The sequence below is a fragment of the Caretta caretta genome, chromosome 11 (assembly GCF_965140235.1).
Source record: "Caretta caretta isolate rCarCar2 chromosome 11, rCarCar1.hap1, whole genome shotgun sequence".
NCBI lineage: Eukaryota > Metazoa > Chordata > Testudines > Cheloniidae > Caretta > Caretta caretta.
Window position 1 is genome coordinate 11,693,634 of NC_134216.1, and position 13,667 is coordinate 11,707,300.

General features: G+C 42.7%; 1 protein-coding gene across 3 annotated transcripts in view; it reads right to left on the reverse strand.

The window, feature by feature from the left end:
- MYLK (myosin light chain kinase) overlaps positions 1-13,072 on the reverse strand; it is a 335,337-nt gene extending 322,265 nt beyond the window's left edge. For 2 of the 3 annotated variants that reach the window (XM_048869056.2, XM_048869054.2), the window contains exon 1: positions 12,726-13,072. The gene's annotated coding sequence lies outside the window, so the exon portion shown is untranslated. The remainder of the gene's footprint in view (positions 1-12,725) is intronic. The other variant, XM_048869057.2, reaches the window with a different exon arrangement.
- Between the last annotated feature and the right edge of the window lie 595 nt (positions 13,073-13,667).

The window sequence follows — 13,667 nt, forward strand, 5'->3', positions numbered from 1 at the left end:
GGGTGTCAGGAGATCTTCCAGCTCTGCAGTTACTAATCTGCTGTGTGATCTTGGACAAGCCATTTTACTTCTGTATGACTTAGTTTCCACATCTATAAAATGGGAATACATGACACTAATCCTCCTTTGTAAGGTGCTTTCAGAAGAAAAGCACAGTATCAGTGGCACTCAACCTTTCCAGACTACTGTACCCCTTTCAGGAGTCTGATTTGTCTTGTGTGCCCCCAAGTTTCACCTCACACTTAAAAACTACTTGCTTATAAAAATACAAGTGTCACAGCACACTATTACTGAAAACTTGCTTACGTTCTCATTTTTATCATATAATTATAAAATAAACCAACTGGAATATAAATATTGTATTTACATTTCAGTGTATAGTATATAGAGCAGTATAAATAAGTCATTGTCTGTATGAAATTTTAGTTTGGACTGATTTTGATAGTGCTTTTTATGTAGCCTGTTGTAAAACTGGGAAATATCTAGATGAGTCGATGCACCCCCTGGAAGACCTCTGGTACCCCCGGGGTACGCATATCCCTGGTTGAGAACCACTGCACTATACAATATAAGAGCTTGGTAACAGTATTATTCTAAACAGGGCCATTGGCCTCCCTTAAATCCAGCCAGGTGTCACTATATAATGCCTGCATCTGTAATTCACTCCATGCATCTGAAGAAGTGGTTTTTTACCCACGAAAGCTTATGCCCAAATAAATCTGTTAGTCTTTAAGGTGCCACCGGACTCCTTGTTTTTGTGGATACAGACTAACATGGCTACCCCGATACCAGGTACAACAAGATATTCATCATATTTCACTGATCATTATGACAATGAGCAATAATAGTGATGTAACGGACTGAATTTAGAGGTGATCAAGGACCATTGTACATAGACTTCCTCAATAGTAATATTTGCTGGGTCAGTTTCTGTGTGATGTGCTTAGTTCATTCTAGAGTAGCCTAATCCTGAAACGTACCTTCAGCTTTGCCTAAGGCACTACTCAGGTAAATCTCCCAATGACGCCAGTGAGAGTTTTGCCTAAGCAGGTCATAGGACTGAGGCAAAATTGAGTGAGGACTTCTGAATTTGGCCCAACATCAAGACAGACTATACCAAAAAAAAAAAGACACCGTCCTGCTCATTCTTCTCAACTGTCCCCCATTATGATGGACTCCCTTCATCCCACACAAACCTGGTATCGGCCCATCTTTATTAATGTAAATCATACAAGAAACAGCGAATCATGATCCCGACAGCTTGCCAGAAGCCTGAGAGACAGAATTAACTGGCATGGCTCTCAACCAGGGTCTAGATTACACAGTTAAGGCACAGCCCTGAGTAGGGTTCCTGTGGATTTTAACCACCTTTCCTCTTCCTTACACAGATTATGTTATTCCGGAATGAACGACAATCGGGATAGATGGGGAGGGCTTATTTTAATTGCCCTTTTTTTTTTTTTAATAGTATAACAAGTAACTGAAAACCAGCAGTCAATGAGCATTCTGAATCCTGTGGCACATCAACTATATCAGCAAGTATGGCATAGTAATTCTGAAAGCACCATCGGCCCTCAGAACCAGTCAAACCCCATGCACTCAAAAGGCACTTCTTGGCTGAAGAATTAATATCGCACAAGTGCAAATAAATATTTGGCAAGCAAACATATTCAATACAATTACAGAAGAGGTGACAGGGTCAAAACAACTGCTCGTGAAAGAACAGCAGTTTGCTTGCTGGCCTTATCTCTACAGCTTTGAAAGAACAGACACAGCGCAATGAAATTTAGCAATATTGGGGTCATTATACAAAAACATGTGGCAGCAAACTGAAGGGGAAAGGGATTCAGTAAGAGAGTACTCTGAATGTGCAGTGTAATACTAAGCACTTAACTGCATTTGGCAAGAGATGCATCTCATTGCTTTCATTCAGAAGACAACTTGATGCTTGAAATTATAAACCATAAATTTGGGGAAGGGGGCAGGATGGATAAAAATCAATGATTTTTAAAAAAATAATCAAATGTTTTCAATAAAATGCTTTTTGAGGAAAAAACCTGTCTAAACATAGTTTTAATTAAGATACATTGTAGCTCAAAGATATCTCATCATGGAATAGGGATTATAAATTCTAATTCTATAGTATGAGACAATATATTCATGTAATGTTTAAGAAAAGTTTTGAAAATGAGTGCCAATAGTTCATGGATTAGGGACCCACTCTTATGGGGTTCCACAGGCTTCTGTATAGATTATTTAGGTTAATCTTTCTATCTACCCAATGGGACTCAGTGCTCAGTCTAGAAGATACCATCAGAGAGGTCTAGTTTTGCAGTTCTCAAACTGTGGTTGTGTCTCCCCAGAGGTAACAATGCTTGTTAACAGCAAAAAGTTTTAAAATAAATAAATATATAGAGGTGAGACATAACAGACCTCAACCCTATTGTCCCTCTGCAATTTTGTAAACAGAGTCAACCCCTTACCTCTCTCTAAAAGTGCAAAGTTTCAGAAAGTTCACTGAATAGAAGATTGTTGTGGGCGGAACAGATCTGGACAAGGAGAAGAAGTCTGGAGATAAATGTGAGAAGGGAGGGACAGGCAGTAGAAACAAAAGTGAAACTGTTTGAGCAGCATATTCCAGAAGTCTTGAGGTCTTTCTGAGTGTAGCCTTCATTGATTTGAGATTCTACCATACCATTCTCTCACTAAAAGGGATAATCTAGAATGGCAGCAATCCGTAAAAGAGACCCAGTCTGGGAATATTTTAATGATGTTCCTCTACCTGTGAGTAAGACAGGCATGCGTGCAAAATGCAAAACAGCGTAACAAAGAAATGCAAGGCCTGATTGCCCGGATGAAACAACATCATGAGAAGTTTCAGAGGAACAGCCGTGTTAGTCTGTATTCGCAAAAAGAAAAGGAGTACTTGTGGCACCTTAGAGACTAACCAATTTATTTGAGCATGAGCTTTCGTGAGCTACAGCTCAGTGTTCCTTCTCAAGAGGAAGCTGCGTTGAAGATGATGAAAGGAGCATGTCTGAACATGCAGGATCTTCAGGTTGGTAAACTTTTTTATTTCATACTTCTTTCTTAAGGACTGCCTGTCTTCCTTCTGGACTATTCTTGAATTCTCAGGTTTGAGCAAAAAATATAGTTGTTACTCTATGGTACTATCATTTTAGATGCAGTTGTGATAAAAAATAAGTAGCTGAAACAGGCAGATCTTCCTTTTACAATTTCATCTTAAAAGCAGTACTGAGTGTCAGTGAATGCCATGAGTAATACTAAATGAGCAGTATGGTAATAAAATAAGTCAATGCTGTTATTTAATTATTGTTTAGGAGAATCCATCCTCAACATACAGGATTCTGAAGACTATCCACCTTCAAGATCACCATCATTTTCTATAGTTTCAAAGGTTTCAGAGTAGCAGCCGTGTTAGTCTGTATCTGCAAAAAGAAAAGGAGTACTTGTGGCACCTTAGAGACAAACAAGTTATCTGCCAATGATAGTGTTTCTGTCACATAGCCACAGTATATTACCTGTAGCAAAAAGAAATAAAATCTCCATCACCCAGAAACAACCGCAGATAAGAACCGGCAGATTACAAAAATAGGTAATTGATTAAAAAAAATTGCCCGGTTTATGCAACAAACTCTCCTTTCCGTATGATTGAGAACCCATACTTCGTTAACACGTTTTAGTCATTAAGACCAGGATACAGTCCACTCAACAGAGCAGATGTCGCATGCAAATTGCTGAATAAAGTGTATGAGAGAGAAATCGAGCAGGGTGCAAAAAGTCTAGAGGGTAAAGCTGTTAACCTGAGTCTTGATGGGTGGAGTAATGTCCACAATGATCCTGTTGTATGTGCTTGTGTGACAACAGAAGAAGGGAATGCCTTCCTTTCAGAAACAACTGATACATCAGGAAATGTACACACAGCAGAAAGCTTACAAGAAATAGCAGTAAAACCATAACATACTGAAAAAATTTTCAAATGTCTAGTATGCAGCTTGATCACAGACAATGCTGCAAATGTATCCAAAATGAGAAGAAATTATTTTGAAGAGAATGGAGAGTCCCAAGGTAATAACATACGGTTGTAGTGCTCATTTGATGCACCTCCTAGCCAAAGACTTCAGTGTTCCAGAAATAAAGGCTAATTTTGTTGAAATTGCAAAATACTTCTGTAACAACCACTTTGCAGCAGCTGCTCTGAAAAAAGTGGGAGGAACCAAGCTAAGACTCTCACAAGACATGAGATAGAACGCAGTAGTGGACTGTTTTGAGCACTATATCAAGAACTGGCCTAATCTGATGACAGTTTGTGAACAAAATCATGGAAAAAAAAAAAAAAGATGGCACTGTCACAGCCAAAGTTCTCAACACTGGGCCTAAGAGAAATGTTGAACACATGCGGAGTACCCTGGAGACTATTTCTGTTGCCTTGAACAAAATGCAGGGAAATAGCTGTTTTATTGCTGATGCTGTTGAAATTTGGAAGGAACTGAGTGAGATCTTATAAAGAGAAATATGCAATGACAGATTTAAATTACAAGCATTAAAAAAAAACAAATGGGACAAGCACTCTCTCCAGCTCATTTTCTTGCAAATATCCTCAGTACTTGGTACCAGGGTCAAACCTTAACTGCTGAAGAAGAGGAGCTGGTGATGTCATGGACATCCAGCAAATCATCCCTCCATAATGCCAACCGTAATAAACTTCAAAACTAAGGATGAACCATTCAAGAAATATAGGTTTGCTGATGATGTTTTAAGAAAGTCACACCAGTGAACTGGTGGATGTCACTTAAGCACTTGGATTCAGACACTGTTGAAGTGATAATCTCACTTTTAACACCAGTAGCTTCTTCTGCCGGTGTCGAAAGAATATTTTTTTCCTTTGGACTAATTCATTCCAAATTGAGAAATTGTTTGGGACCTGAAAAAGCAGAAAAGCTTGTTTTTCCTTTTCCAGATTATGAACAAACAACAAAATGAAGGTGAAGACGACTGAGTTAGCTGCAGAAGCCAATATTTTAAGTTTCTCATGTTGACCTGGCTGACATAGTCAATTTAATTTTTGTTGTTTTATTTGAACTATTTTAGTTAAAAACAATTTTAACAAAAACAAACCTGATTTTAAAAAACTTGAATGTTTAACTAAAATATTATATGTTTGCTGTTGAAGAAAAAAAATCTAGAATATATAATGTTGTTGTTTTAGTTAAATAAAACAATGTAAATGTCTGTCTGGTGATGGTCTCCTCCTAATACAGCATGGCAAGAAAATCCTCCAAATATTAATGATTAACTTGTTGAATTGGAGATCGTTCACCTCCCAATGACTTCATAAATATTTGCTTCAATTACTTTTGGTAAATGAAATAACCAAACTATCATTCATTTTCTGATATGGCTGTAAAACTAATCTGAAAAGTTTTCAAAATAAATCACTTTAAAATTGTATGGTGTGTACCTTCTAAAAATGAAACCTACATCTATCTCTGAGTTGTGAAGAATATACATTAAGGTTATAACAACCAACAAGAATGCACTTTTATGTAGAAATCCATGACCGAATTGAGTCTTCCTGACTAGTGATTTAAATCAAATCCACCCTGGAAAAGGGGGGGGGGGAAGAAGATTGCAGCCTCCAGCCTATATTTCCTGAACTATTAAAGCATAACCAATACCATCATATGAGGAGTCTGATCCTCTGTGTGCTTATTCTGAAGAATTCCCATGGAAGCCAGTGACAGCTTGCTTTTAAGGCCAAAGTTCCCGCAGTTTGGGTGTCTAAGCACATGCACCTTAATCCACATTTAGGCACCTGTGATTTTCAGAGTTGCCGAGTATGCCTAATTCCCATTTAAGTCAGCATCTCAGAAACTCAAGCAACTGCTACGGAGGTGTCTAAATACAGATGCGGGTGCCAATCTGTAGGCATTCGAGTTTCAAAATTATGGCCCAAATGTCTATTTCTTTTTCTTGATTCTATTCACAATGAAGCACTGACCAGACACCTTTCAAGATGTTTATCCCTAAAACACTGTTCCCTCAAATGGAAGATTCTCTGATACATGAGGGATTCAGATGTAAATAATGCACAAAGCCGCTTTAATTAAATAAGCAGTTTGAAGGAGAAGCTTCTGTAGACCCTCTTAAAACCTTAAATCCTGTGAGCTGGATGAACAAAAGGTAGATTAGGCTCACATTTTAAATTCCAGTAAACCTGAAAAGACTCAGTTAATAAATCGCTGAGAGAAAGTTTCTCACTGAATCTCCCCCTCTACAGAAGTGCAAGCTAAATTTATTCCAAAATTTAATTTTCAGGGTTGCAGCTGTGTCTCCCATTGACTTCTAATCTCTGAGAATCAGGCCCTCAATTGTTAATTAAGGGCTTGATTCTACTCTCACTTACATCCATGCAACTCCATCACTGTGAGAGAGAGAGAGAGAAACAGCAGTCCCTGAGAATCTCGAGAGGCAGAAACAGTTGATAAATAATTATGAACACACAAAACTTAGCCAAGATTTCCACTAATTTAAATGGGAGTTTGCCTGCATCAGAACTGAAGATTTAGCTCATTAAAAGACAAATGTCTCACTTGGTACCTTATGCCTGTTTTATGAACAAAGGGCTTGGCTACACTTGCGAGTTAGAGCATTAAAGCAGCCCTGGATGCCCTAACTCACGACGCATCCACACTGGCAAGGCACGTAGAGTGCCCGGACTCCACGGCTAGAGCGCTCCTGGTAATCCACTTCAGCGAGTGGAATAATGCTTGATGCGCCCCCAGTGGAGCGCCAGAGCACCACTGTGGATGCCCTGGTCTGTTAATGCACTTTGATCGGCCTCCAGAAGTGTCCCACAATGTCTGTTCTAGCCACTCTGGTCATCACTTTGAACTCTACTGACCTGCCCTCAGGTGACCAACCGTCAGATCTGCCCTTTAAATTCTCTGGAAATTTTGAAAATCCCCTTCCTGTTTGCTCAGCCAGGTGTGGAGTGCTCTCAGTGAATCTTTCCAGGTGACCAGGCCTCCACGTGCCAGGTGATCCCCAGTATGGAGCAATGGCGAGGTGCTGGACCTCACACAGTCCCATGAAAATGGCTTTTCTCATCCGAAAGTTCTGCAGCCACTGCTCATCATCCCAGACTTGCATGACGATGTGATCCCACCACTCAGTGCTTGTTTCCCAAGCCCAAAAGCAGCGTTCCACAGTGGTGAGCATGTTCGTGAATGCCACAAGCAGTGTCGTGTCATATGCGTTACTCACATCAATATCATTGTCGGAGTCCTCACTGTCAGTTTGGATCTTAAGGAGTAACTCGACTGCCACACGGGACGTGCTGGCAAGACTCATCAGCATATTCCTCAGCAGTTCGGGCTCCATTCCCGCAGACCGAAAGGGAAGACGGAGCGCGCAGTACGAAAAACGTTGAAAGATGGCGCCAAATGTGGACGGAAGCACAGGGATTGCTGGGATCTGAACCGATGCACCATGGGGTGTTGGGACAGGACCCAGAATGCCCCACATCTCCCGCCCCCTTCCAACAAGGCACAGCGCCAGAATGGGAAGAGAGGCTCTGCGGGATAGCTGCCCATAATGCACCGCTCCCAATGCCGCTGCAAGTGCTGCAAATGTGGCCACGCCAGTGCGCTTGCAGCTGTCAGCGTGGACACACTGCAGCGCTTTCCCTACTGCGCTCTCCGAAGGCTGGTTTAACTCACAGTGCTCTACATCTGCAAGTGTAGCCATGCCTAAAGTTATCAATCAGCCTTTCAAGTTTGCAATCAGAAATTAATGTTCAGCAACTCATTAATCAGCCGAGTAACATCTTTATTCTCATCTTTGATACGGGTTCACAGTTAGTATTTTATTCTATTTGGGGAGGCATTTATATGCAGATATTATTATAGACAGACTATGTACCGTAGTCCACAGTCCCACCCATGATTGCAGAGTCCAGGCCAAGATTTAAGAAGACCCCATAGTGTGACCGCAGGCTGCACACTACAGGATGTGTTTAATTTGTCTGAGAGCTACGGTATCAAAAGGACCTGAGGCCAGTCTACACTAAAAAATTAAGTCAACCCAGCTATGTTGCTCAGCAATGTGAACATTTCACACCCCTAAGCAATGTAGTTAAGCCAACCTACCCCACAGTGTAGACAGCTGTAGGTTGATGGAAGAATTCTTCTGTCAACCTAATTACCACCTCTCCAAGGTGGATTAACGACAGTGATGCGAGAACTCTTCTGCCGCTGTAGTAAGAGGTTACCCTGAAGCACTAAAGTGGTGCAGAGTTTAAGTGTAGGCATAGCCTAAATTCAGTGGCCTTGGCCTATACATTCACTACAGATTACTCCGGTCTCTTTTCTTCTATGAGACATGCCATGTTGGTCCCAGGATATTAACAAGACAAGGTGAGTGAGGTAATATCTTTTATTGGACCAACTTTTGTTGGTGAGAGAAACGACCTTTCAAGCTTACACAGCGCTCTTCTTCAGATCCACTGTGTAAGCTCAAAAGCTCACCTCTCTCACCATCAGAAGTTGGTCCAGTAAAAGATATTACCTCACCCACCTTGTCTCTGTTCTCTACTGTGAGACACCCTAAGGCTCAAACCAAATCCCTGAATCTGAACAACAGCTAACAGCTCCTTGTGGAGCAGAGAGGGGCTCAGAATACAAATGTTGGCCCCAATCTCTCTAATGAGCTGAGCCCAAAACTCTGCATATACCCATCTATAGATATTTATTGTATAGCCTGCATCATCATAGCTCCAAGTGCTTGTTGATGCCATCACTCCCAGCTTGAGTGTTTTGGAACTCTCTCCAAATACTCAACCCTATTTGCATCTGCAATTAGTTTTAGGAGGGTTCTGAAAGTCATTTGTAACTGTTGATGTATAATCTCTCTAGCACTGCACATTTAGCCTGCATGTCTTGGTTAGGGCTCTCGGTTGGCCTTAAGAGTAAAATCTCTGACCAAAGGAAATCCTATAGCTCTTGCTAAGAAAAACAAACCACCACCACCCAAACCTCCTCCCAAAACAGGGCCAGAACCAATAAAGAGTCTATCCTAAGCAAATGGTACACAGTCACATGTTAAGGAATTTTTTCACCTTCAGCATTACACAGGCTAGTCAGAGGAATCTCACAAGACCATTCCCCGCATTTTCTCTTGCATCATATAGTGGGGCAAAGTACACTTAGGGGGAGACACATCAAATGCTTGTAACAGTAGAGTATCAAGTTGCAAACTTCCTTGGTAGCAGACCCTTCGAGATTTCCCTACAAGACCCATAAAGATTAGGGTAAGGACATTAACCGGAGTGAGCCTCTCACATTTACATAATATCCTAGCTGTGATGTGCCTTAAACCATGTTCTAGTTGCACTGAAAGCAGTAAGCACTATTACAGTAAGCCACACTAGCACCGTGTGTATCACATCCCCATGTAGCAAACAGCCTACTACTGGTACTAGCTAATGGAGTTACTCCTATAGCTCAAGTGATAGAGGGTTGAGCTATGAGCTATAAGGTTCATACTCCATTGAGGCAGGAGTTCATTATGGAAAGGTTATACTGAGTATTCTACAGTAAAACTTAAATGCAGATAATAACTAATGCTCTAAAAGTTCTCCCTGTATAGAGATAAGGAGGAAACAGTAAGCATAATATTGGGGTGGATCAAACTGAATATTACAGAAAAATGCCAGGTGACAGAGAATTACTAGTAAATATACTATAGCTTAAGAGAAAAATATCCTCCCAATTCACAAGACACTCCTAGACTCCACCAGTTATTTGTAAGTTTCCTAGCTGTGGGAGGGGAAAAGATCTCAACCCTGCAAACCAAAGTATGTTTAGCAAATACAGTAATAATCCAACCAGTGGGGAAAACCAGAGGAGGAAAATGTATCTGAAGGCTGGGAATTTATTGAACATTTAGGTGCAAAGTCTACCCCTATCTCCAGGGCCAGAGGGGTCCCAATGGTGGGACCAGCATGGTTCCACCACCAAGGGGCAGAGGGCAAATTTTGGGGGAAAACCACTGCAGAAGGAGTATACCTCCTTGCAGGTCACTTAGCTCAGCTCAGCAGGGGCTCCTTGCTTAGAAGAATTTAGGGACAGGGTAAAGGGGAACCCAATTCAGCATTTATCCTCCAGCCATTTCCCCTGTAGAGGGCATACTCAAGGCTCCGGAGCAACTCTGCCACCACTCTTCAGCCTTGGAAGGAATATTTCTCCTTATGCATCTCCCTGCATCCAGCCAGAATACTTGGTCTGGGGACCTGATTTGCACTTTACAAACAAGGAACAGATAGTTTAGAGGGAGAATATACCTATCTTTGCATCAGGGATCTCCAGACTCTGCTAGTCAATTTCATGCCGTTCCATTCCCATTTCCATCCAGGAAGTGATGCCAAGCTAATGGCCAGATGTGCACAGACAGGAGGTGCGAGGATTAAGTGGAAAAGAATTTCCAAATGTGCTACTCTATGGCATGAAGTTAGAGTGCTGAGAAGTAATTTCACCCCCCAGCAAGCTAATAATTTTAAGTATCCCACTCCCTCCCACCACTATTTATGCATTATATCTGAAGGAGGTCAATAGAATTTAACCCTGGTTGAGGCTCTCAGGGCTTTGTGCAACACAATAAAAATTACATTAACAGTCCACAATATTACAATAAAAAAATTTCTTAAAAATTCAAAGTATACATTGGAAGAAACATTTCTATGTATCTGAATGCACACACTTTATATTTTAAAGACCCAAAAGATGTTTGAGTGAAAGTAGCTGCAGTGGTAATTACAACCCAACCCTCTGAAATCTGCTCTAGACAAGTCTTTGCCGCTAGCAAACAGAAGACATTTGTTTTTTTTTTAATTAATCATTGATGAGAGGATATGCTGTACTACCTGTTTTTCAAAATAATGAATTCCTGGTAATCTGGGCTCAGTCGTGCAGTCCTTTTTCATGCAGAACTTCATGGGAAGCCCTAAAGCTTTTGATAAGAAAAACAAAGCCAAACCAAAAAACCCTCCTCAAAAAATATAGGGCCAGAACCAATAAAGAGCCAGGTGTTAGTTTCTGAGATCTATCCTGAGCAAATGATACACAACTCCTATGAGAGTTTTGCAAGAGAAAGGACTTCAGAGATCACACCATTGCTGGAGAGATCTTAATAATTTTGTAGGAAACCAAGACTTCGATCTTCCAAGGGCTTAAGTACATGCTTCTCTACTTATGCAAGAAGTCCCTGTTGACTTCAGCAGGACTACTCAAGTATCCAGTTCTTGTGCATCAGTGTGTCTGCATCAGGGCCTGCTGGAGCATGAACTGTATTTTTCTAACACTCCCACTTAGTACTAGGGTACATCCCGCGACAGATCCCAGATGGGGTAAATCACCCTTGCTCCATTGACTTCAATGCATTTTTTATTTCAACAGAGCTAAGGTGTGTTACACCAGATGAGGATTTGCCCCTGTGGTCGTCTTCCTCCCTCCCCCACACTTGGCACAAGAGCCTTCTTCCCTGCAGCTCCTGCCATCCGGAACACCTTTCTTCCTCAGCATCTCCAGTCTCAGCGAAACACATCTCTTTATTCCCCCGCCTGAGTGCACCACTTAAACGGCACAATGGCAGATTGAGAAAGAAATCAGCCCTGGGCAGCCTTTTGAAATACACTTAGTATGAAAGAAGCTATTCACAAAATCCGACTGTGGCTCTAGGAGTATGTGCTACTTTGTATGAAGGATGACGATATAAAAATAAATAGCACTGCAGTGTGTGTTAGCCAAGGAGGAGCTCTGACCTTCGCTCAGCAAATTAGTTGCAAAGTCCCTGTCCACAAAATCCCAAGCGATGCAAAACAGCTTCAAGAAAAGGAGGTCTTGTGGCACCTTAGAGACTAACCAATTTATTTGAGCATGAGCTTTCGTGACCTACAGCTCACTTCATCGGATGCTGTAGCTCACGAAAGCTTATGCTCAAATAAATTGGTTAGTCTCTAAGGTGCCACAAGTACTCCTTTTCTTTTTTGCGGATACAGACTAACACGGCTGCTACCCTGAAAACAGCTTCAGGCTCTGCAATATCGCTTCCTGTTGTCTCTCCTCCTCACTGTCACCTCGCGACTCGCTTCCAAACAGCCCCTCGCACAGAGCTAGGGAGGGGAGGGCTGGGAAAAGGAAAGTTTTCATCCCCCCCCCGCTCTAAATCCAGCCCGTGCATTTCACACAGGCTGGTTTCGAGCCCGCTCCCACAAACCCTTTATAAATCCCTGGGCAAGCTGGTTTGCATGGGCAGGGAAATCAAGCCATGCAGTACCACGCATTCAGATGCGAGAGCTTTCAACGCAGCTCCGAGCTCAGAGCGAGCTCGGGCCGGATCTCAGGCAGGGCTTGCTAGCGGCTGAAAGCACACCCAGTTAGCCGGAGAGCTGGGCTCCGCCGCGTGCGCCCATGCTGCTGCTGAAGCGGGCCCTGTTTGCAGAAGTAATGTCCAATAAGGCCGAGTCTGCAGGCAGAGGAGCATTACCCCCGGCGGAATTGCTCAGACACAACCCGCTCCCTGGCTCACCGCCGGCGCCGGGCAATTTACAATGTCTCTCCACAGCCAGCAATAGGAACGGGTGGCTCCGGAAGGAGCAGCGGCGAGAGCCGGGGGAATGAATGAGCGAAGAGGTCGTTGTTACTCACTGCGATCTGCCGCGGCTGCTCTAGGAAGCCTCCCGGGGGACAGAGGGCGAGAGACTCGGAGGGAACTTTAGCCAGTTCCCTTCCTCCTCCTCCTCCTGCAGAATTCCTCAATTGCACCATCCAAGTGGGGGTTTTTAAGCTCCCCTGCCCCTCAGAACAGCAAGAAACATGGGGCCAGTTAATGCCTCAGCGTTAGCGGGAGCCTTATTAGGAAATGTGTGCATGGGTCTGGGCTGGGGAAGGCGGGTTTTGTGCACGCGCTGGGAAAGTTTCAGAGACAGGCTGCTGCACTTTTGACAACAAACGTTGGTGACCTACAAGGGGGGGAGAAGGGAAGCTGTGTGTGTGCAGTGGAGACGAATGCAGCTGCCTGACCTGAGAGCGCTCCGTGCCCAGAGCGCACACCTCCTCCGCAGCTCAGAGATCCCTACAGCAGGCAGCCCGCCGCGCTGTCCCAGGGATCAAAGGAGCAGGCAGTCAGGAATCAGGCAGTACACAGAAAAGAAACGGATTGGAGAGATCCCAGGGAAAGGAGTCTTACTCCCAAGAGCAGATAGCACACAGAGATCAAAGGAGGACACGTCTACAGAGATAAATGGCTAGATTGATTCATGGGGAAGGTCTCATTCCCGCTGTCTTGCCCCTTGTGAGTGTAAAACCACTATCAAATCAAGCTCCCTCCCTCACACCTGTGACAGTGTTATTACACCCTCTTGGCACAGGTGTGACAACACAAGGTACAAAGCAGTGGAAAAAACTTGGAAAGGCTGCTTCTCCAATTCTGTTGTTTATGAGAGAGAAGAATTTTGTGTACGGTTTAAATTTATAGACATGATGTTTTGGTTTTAATAAACCATTTACAGTTCAAAGTCAGTTACACTAAGTTTTAAACTGATATTAGTGGAGGCACAATATAAATCCTGTTCAGAAAAGTATATGCAA